The sequence below is a fragment of the Calidris pugnax genome, unplaced genomic scaffold, assembly GCF_001431845.1.
Source record: "Calidris pugnax isolate Ruff unplaced genomic scaffold, ASM143184v1 scaffold57, whole genome shotgun sequence".
Taxonomy (NCBI): Eukaryota; Metazoa; Chordata; class Aves; order Charadriiformes; family Scolopacidae; genus Calidris; species Calidris pugnax.
The window spans coordinates 253,990-269,290 of record NW_015090813.1 but is presented as its reverse complement, the minus strand read 5'-3'; the positions used below and the strand labels follow the sequence as shown (position 1 = coordinate 269,290).

The window sequence follows — 15,301 nt, the reverse complement described above, 5'->3', positions numbered from 1 at the left end:
AAAGGGAAAATTTTCCATCACTAATGCAAGTATTTTTAAGATAAAATTATATTAGAAAGCAATTAGATTCCACAGTCAATCCTGCTGCAGTCTAGTTTCTCGGTATCAAATACACCGACTTAGTTATTTTCATAAAAACAATGTGTGATTCCCCTGAGACACCCCAGAAAAGGCCGACAGTCAGTTTTGCTCCAAGTACATTTGTTATCACCGTACACTACATGATATTAGAATTATTATTAAAATGTCTCTGTTACTCACTTCCATATCAGATTTAGCAGAGCCTACAAGGGCAGATAATTGGGAAAGCGTCTGACTTTATCGTATGTTTTCATAGTTAAAGTAATTTTATAGTGAATAATTATTTTCTTATAAAAGATAATAGTAAGTTAAGAGCAAAGAATCAAAGGTAACATGGTCTTGATTTGATACTACAAATCCTATTGCAGATAACGCTGTGGCCTGGAATCAAATAAAGATATCATACATTCACCAGGGAAAAAAAAGAAGTGTGTTTTGGATTATCTCCATTTAGCTGAGCTTTTGCATAATCTTGTGTTGTAGCAATGATTCACAGTTCAGAAAATGCTTTTTTCTTCCTTCAGGAGGGTTTTTTTTTATTCTGACACCACCAACAAGCATTACAGTGGTAGTGTTTGTATGTACTTGTTGACTGAAGTTCTCCAGAGGGTAACAGTGTTTTAATAGGAACAATGTTATTGTTAAAGAAGCAAATTAAAAAGTTAATTGAATCTGATTTTATTTACGTGTGTATCTCCTTACAAACTAGAGGCCCACCTTTGAAGACGCTTTGAAGAAGAACTTCAAAGAAGTTTGTCTGTACTTTGTATTGAGATATGCATGCAAATGATATCAGATTCTCCTTTTTGAAACCCCTGCTCAGGTAACATGAGATGGCAAGTTGGTTCTAAACACTTCCAAGAAAGTGATGAAAGCATCCGGTTCTTTCGCTTCTATAATTAATCTCAGATGTATTTCACAGGGTGGCACCTTGTACTCAAGGAAGCATGACATTGCTGTACCATCACCTTCCCAAAAAGCCTGGAATGTACCTTTTCCCAGGAAGGAAAGGACTTCTTTCTGGTTTATCACCAGCAGCATAACGAGGTGCGTGTGTATCTAAATGTGCAGAACAATGCAGCGGAGTTGAATCTAAAGAAAATCAATCAATTAACGTGGGGTTAATATGGATGTAGGACGCTGTGGGTTAGGCACATGTGTGTTCTGCTTTACAGAGTAACGACAGAGATGCCCTCAAGAAATGTCACTGAAAATGTGTCAACATGTAGAATTACATTGTATCTCTATGTATGGATGTATGATTTGGCTGCGTGAATGAATACAAGCATATATAAATATTTAGGTTTCTATACTGTTACTGATCAGTTTCTGCATCTCTAACACTATCTCTATGTATGGATGTATGATTTGGCTGAGTGGATGAATACAAGCATATATAAATATTTAGATTTCTATACTATTACTGATCAGTTGCTGCATCTCTAACACGAAGAGACCTTATTAATGCTGACAAGTATCTCAAGGGAGGGTTGAAGGAGGAGGGAGCCAGACTCTTTTCAGTGGTTCCCAGTGAGAGGACGAGGGGCAACGGGCACAAGTTGGAACATAAGAGGTTCCACTCAAATATGAGGAGAAACTTCTTCACGGTGAGGGTGACAGAGCCCTGGAACAGGCTGCCCAGGGAGGGTGTGGAGTCCCCTTCTTTGGAGATTTTCAAGACCCGCCTGGATGCTCCTGAGTAACATGCTCTAGCTCTAGGCAATCCTGCTTCAGCAGGGGAGTTGGACTAGATGATCTCTATGGTCCCTTCCAACTCTAAAATTCAGTGAAATTCAGTGAAATTCAGCCCATTGAAGTCAGCGCTGTTACACATGAGAGCAAGTAGTTTAAAACCCCCACCAGTATTATGTGTGTGGCCAGAGTCAGCTTCCTGCAAAAAAATCAATTCTTGGTTAGCTACCAAAACGTTAAATATGTGACCTGCTTCAAAACTAAACACATCTTTTGCCAGAATGGGGATGTTGAATAAATTGCCTCCTCGGGTCAGCAGGGTGATAATTTGGGCACCCTCAATGTGGTAACGAGGGGAGGAAGGAGGGAGAACAGAAGGGACTTGTTGAATCACTGGGAAAGCAGAATCTTTTCAGTTACACGTGAGCCTGCCTCTGAAGCAGGATGGCTGCTCAAAGCTTTTCCCTTCATTTTGCCCCAGCTTCCTACCTCTTTAGCTCCTTGCTGATGTCCTCCTGGGACTTTCACGGTCAGTTTTGTTCCAGCCAGAAGTCCACCACTTCTGGAGGTGTCCACTCTAGTCGTGCCCCAGTTCCTTCTCTTTGTTTAAATATATCTTCAGTTCTCTCCACCCCTGCTTTAGTCCCTTGCTCTTAAAGTCCCTCAAAGACTCTGATGGTCTCCCCAGGACCTCAGCACAGGAAGGACATGGACCTCTTGGAGTGGGTCCAGAGGAGGTCACGAAGATGACAAGAGGGCTGGAACCCCTCTGCTATGAGGACAGGCTGGGGTTATTCAGCCTGGAGAAGAGAAGGCTCCATGGAGACCTTATAGCGGCCTTTCAGTACTACAGGGTGTCTCCAGAAAAGATGGGGGCAAACCTTTTAGCAGGGCCTGTTGTGATAGAACAAGTGGTGATGGTTTTAAACTAAAAGAGGGAAGATTTAGACTAGATAGAAGGAAGAATTGTTTTACGAGGAGGGTGGTGAAACCCTGGAACACGTTACCCAGAGACGTGGTAGATGCCCCATCCCTGGAAACCTTCAAGAATGGAGATTCCACCAGCCCTGCAGATAACTCGTTCCAGTACTGCATTACAGTCCTAGAAAAGTTTTTCCTTATACAATTTTTAGTTATATAAAATCCATGATAATATTCTATATTTGTTCAATAGATATACAAGTGATTGTATATCTGTTTACCTTCCTCTAAATATTTGGTTTAAATATTTGTAACGTGCATTAAGATCCTCTAAGGAAAAAGTGCTTTGGAACTATATATTAGGTATTTTAATAACCCAGATACTTCAGCTGGAGGAAGAAAAGCTCTGTCATTGGCTCTGATAGCATATCCAGTATTTCAGGTGTATTCCCAAACTTAATACAATTCTTCAGACTCTTGTCAGGGATGCAAAACTGAGATTAGCCAGAAATGCATTGGCTGTTTGCTAGAGTATAACACCTTCTCCCTTAGAATTATTTCACAACATTTTCTATGTTTTTAGAAGCTGGCATGTTGTAAAAAGAGTAGGGTTTTCTGAAGGTAAAGCTGTGAATCACTTAAAGGAAATGTGGAGGGAAAGCAAGGAGGTCAGTGATGCACAGGATGATTGCTGATCTCCAGCTCTCACCATTGTCTCCCCCAGACACTGCTAGTTCAGATCCTAAAATACATTATAAGCAAATTATTCCATCTACCAAAGTGTTTCACTAATTTTATCATAACTAACCTTTCTCAAAGTATTCAGATGACCCACTGACAGGCTTGAGGAAAGGCTCGGGTGATACGTCATCGCTCCTTCAAATGCTTGCGTGCATGTTCAGCCGTAGACAGTGATGAATTTCATATCTGCTTTTAAAAGAAATCAAAATAAACCTTGGGCAGATCCTTCCTCCTTGGGCAGCCTGCCAAGCTTTTTGAAGGTACTCATGGAGCTACTCAGTGTAAACCTAACGATGTTTACGCTCGCTCTCAGTTCGGCAACACGGTGTTTACAGAATCCCATCGAGGTCAGCAAAACTGAACCCTTGAGAATCAAGTGGGAAGTAAATTCTAGAAGCAAGACCAGATCAGAAAACGAGTGGCAAAAAGGTTTTCTTCTGCGCAGCTGGGGATGTATTAGTGCAGAGTGTGGTTTCTGACGTATATTTTGGAAATAAGACGTGGAAAGGATTGTTGCATTTTATTTAACCTTAAATTTGTAACACCTGTTCTTGGCAGGCACCTGCTCTTTTCCCTTTTTAAATAATTAAAAATTGAATAATGTTTATGATTAATTTAGTACAAGACAGAACGTGCAGCTCATATCACAAAGAACCAAAGTGCATCTTTTGTTTTCTGTAACCTGCTTTTTAAACTGTTCAGCAATTTATGACAAGAGGACCATAGTGGAGTAAGACCTTGAAGGAAAAAGAAAGCAAACACAAAAACAAAACAGTCTTAAAGTAGCAATTGAAATAAAATACTTGCTCTGTTGTTTTAATAGTTTGGCTAAGTGCCTACAAAAATTGTTTTATTTTCTTTGCCAGTGCTTACACTTAATGCCAGTAGGAGAAACTACTGTTCACATTCTCTCTATGAAATGCCACCGAGCAGTATTGCTAGTACAGAGTGACCCAGTGATGCCTGGAAAGGTCCAGTAAATAAAGTTTAACCTTTCAAAGCCATTTCAGCCTCACCTCTAGTGTGCACAAACATGGGCTGGTGGACATAATCACCTGCACACACCTCTGAATCTTCAGGTGTGGCCAAGAACCCCAGCAGCACCAAACTCTGCAAACTCAGGGAGCAGATAGAGGCAATTCCTACCACAAAGATCATACAACAGATGGATACAAGACAAGAGAGGAAAAGGAAAAAGGAAACAATCAGGCAGCCTGGATCTACATGATCAACCAAAGTTTAAGCACGGCAACGACCTAATTTTTGTCAAAGGTTCTGTTGGCATCATGGGCAAGGATGAATTTGTAGCTTACAGGAAAGAATTTGTAGGTGAATTTTGTCGATGGATCCTTTGGCTTAAAAGAAAACCAGGTAAACTTATAACTTTCTTCTTGAGCCACACAATGTAAAACTAACTTGAATATACTTTTTTTGGTTTTTTTTAAACTCCATATGCAAAATTATAGGCCTCATTTAGAAACTTCGATTCAACTGAAGAAAAATCCAGTCATTTTTTGAAGTGAGAAGATTTGTGAAGATTATGCCTGCAAAGAACCGTGAAGGCAAGCAGGAACTCAGGTAGCCTTCCTTTATTGAATGGGTTAAGAGCATGAAATATAGCTTTCATTGTTACAGTTGTAGAGTTATAGTATAGAAATCTATTCTAGAAATATATATATAACTCAGATTTTTGTCTTAATATCCAAATAGGACGGTGAGTTATTTGCTCTCTGTGATATTGCCTGGTCAGATTTGTACTTGGCCTCAAGTCAGTTCTTTGTGTTGCTGGGGGAGTTTAATCCCCTGCCCCCTCTAGCACTTGGTGGCTCAGTATAAATACAACTGCTACAAAGTTTTAAAAGCATCAAGTGATATTTTTTTCCAGGCTGGAAGATACATTGCTGAGAAGTTCCACTGATTACATTTCTGCTCTCCCAAACAGACATCCAAAAGCACGTTTGTCATTTCAGCCTCTGTTTTGTTAGACATATACAAATACAGAACTAATACCAAACAAAAATCCTTTCCCTAAAGAGAATAAATGTACACAGAAGTGTTTGTATAGAAATCTAAGCAATGCATATGCTAAATGGTATGCTAGAGTTTTCTTTTTAATAGGATTTTGCTCCAGTAAGTCTAATTACCAAAGAAGTTAAACATCCAAAGCATTTTCCTTTACATTGGAATTACTAAAAAGAAATAGCAGCAAGAGGTCTCGGGTTCAAACAGGACACCTGTGACTGTGTGCACATATATTCCTCTATAATATATATTCCTGTATAATAATGATGGCTTCTGTAGCAAAACATTTAAGGTTAAATACAGTGGGCATGTGACTATCCCTGTTTCACTGAATAAAGCTTATTAGTTAATTATAGTATGGTACAATAGATATTAGTGAGAAGATTTTTATCTTGAAGTTTTCTTAAATTGATCTTAATGGGTTTAAATGAGCCCTCCTTTTCAAAGTATATTGAAAAAAAAAACAACTATAAGGAAAGTGTAGTAAAAAAGTTATAGACTTCAGTGGAAAATAGGTAACTATATGTATTTACAAGTTTTGGTTGTGGCTCACAATAACTGTATCAGTATTCAAATCTGCAGTCATAACTGCCATTAAATATAAAAGCATAGAAAAATGAGCACATTAAAGAAGCAAAGTGGCATAATTGTGAAAGTGTTTTGCTTGCCATTAAATATAAAAGCATAGAAAAATGAACACATTAAAGAAGCAAAGTGGCATATTTGTGAAAGTGTTTTGTTTTTTTTTTCTGAATATGTACAACCAGGCATTAAATTTGCAAACTTTTCTGAAAGAGACCATCAGGGAGATAAGGGAGGCTCCTGGAAGGAGGCAGAAGTACAATCAGCATATTTTTTTCCAAAGAAGCTCCAAAGTGGCATATTTGTGAAAGTGTTTTGTTTTTTTTTTCTGAATATGTACAACCAGGCATTAAATTTGCAAACTGAAAGAGACCATCAGGGAGATAAGGGAGGCTCCTGGAAGGAGGCAGAAGTACAATCAGCATATTTTTTTCCAAAGAAGCTCTTCCTTGGGCTGGATTTTTTAACACTTTCTTTCACCCTACTTTTAAGAAAAACAAACCAGAACTTTTTAGCTGTATTTCACTGTACTTAAAAGTTGATTCCGATGCTATTAAGCAAACTGTTTATATGGGTTTTTTCCTTGAACTAACTAAAAAATTATTTTGCTAGAAATACTTAAGACTTGGCATATTCATAGTCCTCCGAGGAACACACACTCTGCCAAGTCTGAAAACACTTGGAACAGAAAGAAGGTCTAAGTCTTGCACACTCTGCTGCATTTTTTTTACTGATTTATGAACAAGAGAACTTGTGCAGTTTGTCTGATCTGCTCAATGAAAGGGACACAGCTGCCTTTATTACAGTCACTCTTTAATCACGTGTTGGGTACCCACAAACTTTTGGGGAATATTCAGAGAGTGGGATGTGCTAAAAATCCAAATCCTCTAAAAAAAATGGAGAGGTGATTTTAGACACGGCCCCGCTGTCATTTCACCAGCGACTGGTTCATCCATGGTGGAGATGAGAGTGACACACCATAGTCACTCAGAAGGAAGAGGATGGGGAAATCCCCCTTGGTTGATGGATGGTTTATCACACCCTGCCTTTTTTTGAGTGACCAAAGCCTGTATTTTGTTTATGAGACAGGAGCTGCCAAAACATGTCAAAAATCATTTGTGACTGACTGGTGTACCATGATCTGTGTCCATCAACTGAAACAAAACAGGGTGGTGTATTTTTAAAAAGTCTTACATACATATATGTATTTTAAACAAGCCCTTTGCTGTAGTGACTGATGGGGGGAAGCCACTAAGGAGGAGATGACCAGCTCAGGTGACCAGCTCGGGTATGGAAGACCTCGGCTGGTGTGAGGGATCAGAATTGATGTTTAACATTGACCTTAAGCAGATACCCGTGTATCCTTGAAGAGGCCAGACAGTCCCCAGAAGAGCTGAGTAAACAAGATAAAGGCACTGTCAGACTGCAAGCTGAAGAAGCTTATCGAAGTTACAACAGAGGACAAAGTCATCCAATCGTGAATGGTTGGTCTTTGAGTGAACCAATCGTATATGGACACACATTCTTAAGAAAGATATAAAAGGGCTTGTTTAAACAATAAATGGGTTCTTTTGGGGTTTTTGGGCTTTTCGCTCGTAATTCCGTGTGTGTCGTGTCCATCTCAACAGCGACATCTGGTGATCCCGAGGTGATCACAGCACTTGGACTACAAGGCTGGTGGGTAGAGCCGCAGAGACGGAGCCCAACATCCCAGAGAGCGGCGGGTAGAGCTGCCGGAGGTGGCTTTGGAAGAGACACCTGGATGAGGTGAGCTGCCGGGAGCATGGGTACTTCATTAAGTAAAGAAGAGACTATGATCCTTTCTACATGGAAAACGATTTTGCAAAACCGAGGAGTTAAGTTGGAGTTGAGGAGCGGCTGAGGGAGCTGGGGTTATTCAGCCTGGAGAAGAGGAGGCTGAGGGGAGACCTTATTGCTCTCTACAACTCCCTGAAAGGAGGGTGTAGAGAGATGGGGGTCGGTCTCTTTTCTCAAGTCACAGGCAACAGGACAAGAGGAAATGGCCTCAAGTTGCGCCAGGGGAGGTTCAGGCTGGATATTAGGAAACATTTTTTTCACGGAAAGGGTTCTCAGCCATTGGAATGGGCTGCCCAGGGAGGTGGTTGAGGCACCATCCCTGGAGGTGTTCAAAAGACAGGTTGATGTAGTGCTGGGAGGTATGGTTTAGTGATGATGCTCCTTGTTTGTTGTGTGGGTGTCTATTTTTGTCAGTTAGGTTGACGGTTGGACAAGATGATCTTTAAGGTCCCTTCCAACCTAGAAGATTCTGTGATTCTGTGACTTGTTATTGCGAAAAATGCTATTGTGGAGTAAAGAACAAGGATATGAGGCAACTACCGTAACTTCTTTCAGTGTTTCTGCTTGGAAAGAGTTAGGTGATAAATTGTTTGACGGTGCCACACGGGGGGCAAAAGATGCTGCAGAACTTTTAACGACGTGGCGTCTGCTTTATGAGACTCTGAAAGACTTTAAAGCCCAGCGAGATCAGGCAGAGGGCACCACCTCTGCTTCTAATACTTTCCAAAGTCTTACACCCCCCGTGCCACTTCCTTCAGAAGAACAGACTGAGGGGAATAAACAAATGATGGATGCTAAGGGAACAACGGGGAATGTAATGCCAGAAGGAGAAAAGATTGTAGGTTCCGGAGTATGCCCTAAAACCCGTGAGCTGCGGAGGAGGGTGAAGCTTTGGGCAGATTCTGATGATGAGATGTACACAAAATGCTCTTTGGCAGCTCGTGATAGAGCTTATAAAACCCCCACAGAGCTGTTAAATGAGCTGGAACTAGTGCCCTCGGTTGACACCTATAATTCAGCTCCAGTAGAGCCGTCGGCTCCACCACCTCCTCCTCCTCCTCCAGATGAAGGAGAAACTCAACACTCTACGAACTCATCTCTGTCTCATGGGTTTCCCAGCCCTTGCGATAATCCACGCTCCTGTGTTGATAACTGGGATGGTGTATGTGCACATTTGCCTCAGGTAACACAAGAACCTCAAGAGCTGGAGTTGTTGGGATCAGTCACAAGGGATGCTTGTGTGATGTTTAACTATACCTATAACACCACTCGAATGGGTCAGAATGTAAGTGCTACTTTGCCTGTGTATAGAAATGCTACAGCCTGGTGTAATTATGGCTTCAAGCTGGAGGGGAACAGATTTAGACTGGAGATTAGGAGAGGGTTCTTCACTGTGAGGGTGGTGGAGCACTGGAACAGGTTGCCCAGGGAGGGGGTTGAGGCCCCTTCCTTGGAGATATTCAAGGAGAGGCTCGACGAGGCCCTGGGCAACCTGGTCTAGTTGGGGGGGTCCCTGCTGACTGCGGGGGGGTCGGACTAGATGCCCCTTGGAGGTCCCTTCCGGCCTGGGCAATTCTATGATTCTATGATTCTATTCTATGAATTACACCTCCTCCAATATATCACGCTCTTTTTCTGTTCCAGTTGCTTTGCCTGCAGGGATTTTTTTTAATTTGTGGGGCTAGAGCATGGGGGGGAATTCCATTGAAACTTAATGGTGGGCCATGTAGCCTTGGGCAGCTTACATTACTAACACCCAACCTTACTAGGATTCACAACAAAAAACGAACCAGAAGATATATCCATCAATTTGAGGTTGACTGTGAGGATACAGTCACCTTTTGGGGACCTGGATAAATTATAGCTGCCCCAGGATTGGCACCTGAGGTTGCTGCTGCGGCCACCTTGAGAAAGCTGATGAACTTGGGATGTTGGTTGAGTAAGCAAACCAACGCTACGTCGATTGCACTGAGTGGCTTGTTGACTGATGTTGATGGTGTTAGACATGCTACATTACAAAATAGAGCCGTGATAGATTTTCTGTTATTAGCCCAAGGACATGGATGTGAAGACTTTGAGGGAATGTGTTGTATGAATTTATCGGATCGCTCGGAATCACTACATAAAAGTATCCAGCTTCTGAAAGATGGAGTGAAGAAATTACAAGTAAATGATGGATGGAATTGGTTGAACAACTTGTTTAAAGGATGGGGACTGTCAGGGTGGTTGCTATCTCAGATAAAAACTGGGTTGTTGGTTTTTGCTCCCATCCGTTGGGTGTATTGTTTGCCCCAAGTCTTGAGGAATTCATTTGAGAATATAATCAGCCTTGTTAAAAAAATACAACTTCAAGTCTTGTTTGACTGAATTGTTTTGCAAACTCTTTTAGGGTTTTTGTTACGATCTTTAGTTCATGAATCAAAATGTAAACTGTGTAATTACTTCAAAGGAGACCACATATAACACAATTAGAGAAGACAAATGTGGTCATAGTCTTAGATAAATAAAAAAATTCATATGGAATTTACAAAAGCTTTCAACACAAGCTGTTCTCATTAAAGCTGGGGACAGCAACAAAAGACTTTGCTCAGCATTTCTGAAATCTCCATCTGTTGAGTCTGATTTTCAGCTGATAATTCCTCCAGCCTTTGTTTTTCCAAGTGCAATTTTTCTTTCACAAATGATGACACCCATATTCCTGTCCTACAGTCACAGGCTGTATGCAGACCTGTAGCTATGTAACTCAGTGATAATTAATAATTATACATGATTTAGATTAGATATTAGGAAGAAATTCTTTGCTGTGAGGGTGGTGAGGCACTGGAAGAGGTTGCCCAGAGAAGCTGTGGCTGCCCCATCCCTGGAGGGGTTCAAGGCCAGGCTGGATGGGGCTTTGAGCAACCTGGTCTGGTGGGAGGTGTCCCTGCCCAGGGCAGGGGGGTTGGAACTCAATGATCTTTAAGGTCCCGTCCAACCCAAACCATTCTGTGGTTCTATGATTCCATGATATTTAGATGACTGAAGTCGTTGTGAAGCAGAAACCTAAACAAATTCATCAATCAAGAAAAAAGGAATGTATCGGAAGACCTTTCTGCCAGAAGGAAGTGGCAGTGAGGAATGTGCTGTGTCAACAGACACAGAAATGACTCAACCAAATAAAGCAAATTGGTACAGCAGCTCCAACAGACGCATTATCGACCCATTGAGATAATCTCCCAGCAACTTGGTTTTTCTTGAGGGAGATTCAGCTTGGGGTTGTTTCCATTTCCATGAACTGGAGTCCTGAAGGTGGGTTGTGCCTCAGTCCCACGCTGCCATAGTGACTGACTGTCTTCTCTTTGCTCTGCCCTGAACACAAGGATCAAAAGCCTCTGATGATTCAGCCTGGAGAAGAGGAGGCTGAGGGGAGACCTTATTGCTCTCTACAACTACCTGAAAGGAGGGTGTAGAGAGGTGGGGGTCGGTCTCTTCTCTCAAGTCACAGGCAACAGGACAAGAGGAAACGGCCTCAAGTTGCGCCAGGGGAGGTTCAGGCTGGATATTAGGAAAAATTTTTTCACTGAAAGGGTTATCAGCCATTGGAATGGGCTGCCCAGGGAGGTGGTTGAGGCACCATCCCTGGAGGTGTTCAAAAGACGGGTTGATGTAGTGCTGGGAGGTATGGTTTAGTGATGATGCTCCTTGTTTGTTGTGTGGGTGTCTATTTTTGTCAGTTAGGTTGACGGTTGGACAAGATGATCTTTAAGGTCCCTTCCAACCTAGAAGATTCTGTGATGATCATTATGTGCCTTTAGCTCTGAGGGGGCTGCAGTGTTATAGTCGTTTTTATAGGCTTTATAGTTTCTTACTCGTTTTCCTATTCTCATTCTAGATTCCCCCCCGCCATTCTGCTCCCCTGAGAACGGCACAACGAGCTGCTGTGTGTTGAGGTGCAGATAATGAGAAGAGTACATTTTCCTGCAATTTCTTCCCAGCGTGTCAGCTGCCTCGTTTTAGGCAGCAGAGCTGCAGCAGTTCCACACGGAGGTCTATTCTGTGATGATCATTATGTGCCTTTAGCTCTGAGGGGGCTGCAGTGTTATAGTCGTTTTTATAGGCTTTATAGTTTCTTACTCGTTTTCCTATTCTCATTCTAGATTTCCCTCTGCCATTCTGCTCCCCTGAGAACGGCACAACAAGCTGCTGTGTGTTGAGGTGCAGATAATGAGAAGAGTACATTTTCCTGCAATTTCTTCCCAGCGTGTCAGCTGCCTTGTTTTATTCAGCAGAGCTGCAGCAGTTACACACGGAGGACCTCAGCTGCTTGCAGAGCAACCTACAGACCGTGCATCCGCGAGCAGGAATGGAAGGAAGGAAGCAGGGGTGGAAGAGCTCCTCTTTTAGTGGCAAAGAGCTGTCACGCCTGGTCGGTGTGCTGTTGAATCATATCCTAAGGCCATCACAACTACCGTTTCCTCCACAGTGTCACTCCTGCAGCAGTTAGCTTTGATTGTCCCACTGCACCATTGCTAGCGTGGCTTTTATCCAAAGACAACTGTGTAAAGATAGAAAAATGAGAAAGGGTTTGGGAGTTTTTAAGCTGGCAGAACATAGTGTGCTGACTCTTGCACTTGTGTAGATACGCAGAGCTCTGGAGCTCTGAAAAGCTCAGGCACCAGCCAGCAGAACGACCAACCAAAGGTCTAAGCCACAAGCTGGACAGACTCGAAAGATAAATTCTAGTTTAATTTTAAGACTGAGAAAAGAAAGCAGGGACAGAAAAAATCACTGGGACCGGTGCAACAAACCACTAACCTTTAAGATAGTGCTCAAGAAAATATTAAACTCACCTACTATGAAAGCGTGGATATATCTGCTAGTACTTTGAATAGCAGGGATGAAGGTGTTGGAGTTACACTGCTGTCTTTGTTTACTGGTGAAGATGACACGGTGAAGAAAATCAGGAAACATATTACAGAACTAAACGGAAAAGGGAGCTCAGCTCCAGGCTTCAAGCAGGTGCATGATCCAGGGATGAGCCAGACAAGGAGAACTTGGGGCTGGCAGGAGTTTGAAACAATGAATGTCCAGGAAAATAGGACTTTGTAAGCAAACACCTGTCATCATCAGAGAAGTTCTGCTATTAGTTTTAAAAGAATATCCACAGGATTCCATTTCTGGACAAGAAAGGAGGATTTGGGGCCATGCTGGGTACAATAATAATAGTTCCTGGCATTGGCAAGCTGGAAGGAAAGTGATGATTGAAGTTCTGCTGTGTCATCAGGCAAAGGTGATCTTCAGTCTAACATAGTGGCGTGTAAATTTAAAGAAACCCAGCAAAACAGGTATCATTTTTCCTGTGGTTATTAATTTGATGATTTGTTAATTTTTATATAAAGCACAAAAAGTATGCACTCATGAGGGATAGACCACTAAAGAAATGGGTAAAAATCTGGTACCATTTAAGTTTGTCAGGAGTCAGATCCACTCCCATTTTCTGCCTATCTTGTGCAAAGTTCTTTGAAAGAAGTTTTCTATTGAAAACAGAAATTAAACGTATGAAAAGAGCCCAGTGCCCCAACAAGAGTGAGAGCATCCACATGTCAGAAAACATCCTGCTCTTGCAGAATTGCCTCTTATTTTCAGCCTACACCAAATTTCTACACCTCAACAGCCAAAGTAGCTCAATAATACAGGAGCTGACTGTGTGCCCAGAATATTGAGCTTGCTTTTTAAATTACAAACCAGAGCTCATTAGCACTGCTCTGGGAGCAACCAAGAAATGGCCTTCTCCAATCCCCCCAAGCTGTACTGTTGGTTATTCCTATATATCAACATGGTTGGGTTTTCCTGGCCTACACATGGATAGAGATGGAATCTGTGGGCTAAACTACGAAGGAGGAGCCTGGTGATCCCAAACTGACCACATCTAAACTACCCTCTTGGCCCATAACTACAGTTTCAGGATGAGCTGCTTGGTGTTTCATGGTTGACCAGGTGGTTCTTGTACTACTGCTGGCCCTTTGCTTCTGAGAGCCCACACGGATTGCAGAAGCAACCCGAGGGAAGCGCGGCGTTCGTTCCGCAATAGGTGATGAGTAACTCCCACAAGACTCCTCTTCTGTTTCTTGAAATAGAACATGAAAGTTACTAGGTCCTTAATGTGGTAATTTAACTTGAGGCTTAAAACGCTGAAGGAAGAAAGCGACGATTCGGACGTAACGAACTTTCCAATGAACTTTCATTAAAAATGAAATCAATATTGACTTGCAATCTTTAGTAAAGTCTCTACTGTTCTTTTGTCTGCCTTCCTCCTCTGCATCTTGGTTTTCTAGGCTCTGTTCCTCCTCTCAGAGGATCTCCCACACCTGACTGAGGTCATTTGCAGGTGCGACTGGTGCCCACTGAGCTTGCAGACCTCCTTCCCTGCGGCTAAACAGAACACAGCCCCTCAATCCCATCACTTACACACCACGACTGCCACAAACTGCGTTGACATGGACATGGCATGAGCCACAGAGAAGGCTCACCCAAGGGCAGCAGCCTGATGGACAGCAGGGAGAAGCACAGGGGCAGTCACCAACCACTGCCCTGCCAGGTGTTGCCCCCTAACCAGCTGTGCCCACATGAGTAGAAAAAAGGGGCAGGAGCATCCTCACAGTGCCGCCAGAAAAGGAAACCTTTTCCATCTATAATCACTTGAAGGAGAAAATATGCATAGGTAGCTGGGGGGCATCTGTGTGTCCTTAAGAAAGTCAGTTTTTCCACCAAATTTAGAAATTTTAAATGCTTCCTTTCCAGCACGATGAATGCTTTAAATCTCCAACTGTGTCAGTATTTAAACTCCGTTTCCCTTCCTACGTCCCTTCCTTTTGCACAGGAAGAAACAAGCTCTGAGACCATCCTTTACTGGTTTCAGTTAACCAATCTTCATATTTCAGTCACTCAATATTTACATTTCTTTCACATCTGTCTTTTTCTGAATATTCCATATAGTAACAGCCCATCCCAGAAAAATCGACCCCAGTAAATTAATGAGAAAAAAGTCTTGTTCTGGAATAATACAGAGTTTGAATGTTTCAGGAACCTCAGTGCATTTAAAATTCAGATTTATTTCTTAACTTGGTTTAACTGTCAGTCCTAAAAAGACCTTCTTTTTTTTTTTATGAGACATTATTCCCACCGGAATTATTCAAGCTGTCACAGTAGTTCATTTCACAGTTGGCAAACACAGGAACCAGTGAAATAGGGAAAGCAGGCTTCACTGGCAGTGAATTTCCACCCACTCACAGTAGCTGAGGCTCTTTACCACATTTTGGCGATGTCTAAAATTTAGGTTTCTCTTCATTGTTCTCCCTGTGCTCAAATCTGTTTTAAACGCTTTTTCCTGCTCACAGAGAAGAACATGCAAAAATACTTGCAATATCGGGATTTGACCTGAATTTTCAGAAAGGATATTAGACTG

General features: G+C 42.1%; 1 long non-coding RNA gene across 1 annotated transcript; it reads left to right on the top strand.

Moving 5' to 3' along the window:
• Window positions 1–1,002: 1,002 nt before the first annotated feature.
• On the top strand, window positions 1,003–14,030 carry LOC106886531. The gene is made up of 4 exons (XR_001411670.1): window positions 1,003–1,128; window positions 4,902–5,013; window positions 7,668–7,806; window positions 11,994–14,030. It is a non-coding gene; the product is annotated as an uncharacterized LOC106886531 (long non-coding RNA).
• Window positions 14,031–15,301: the final 1,271 nt, after the last annotated feature.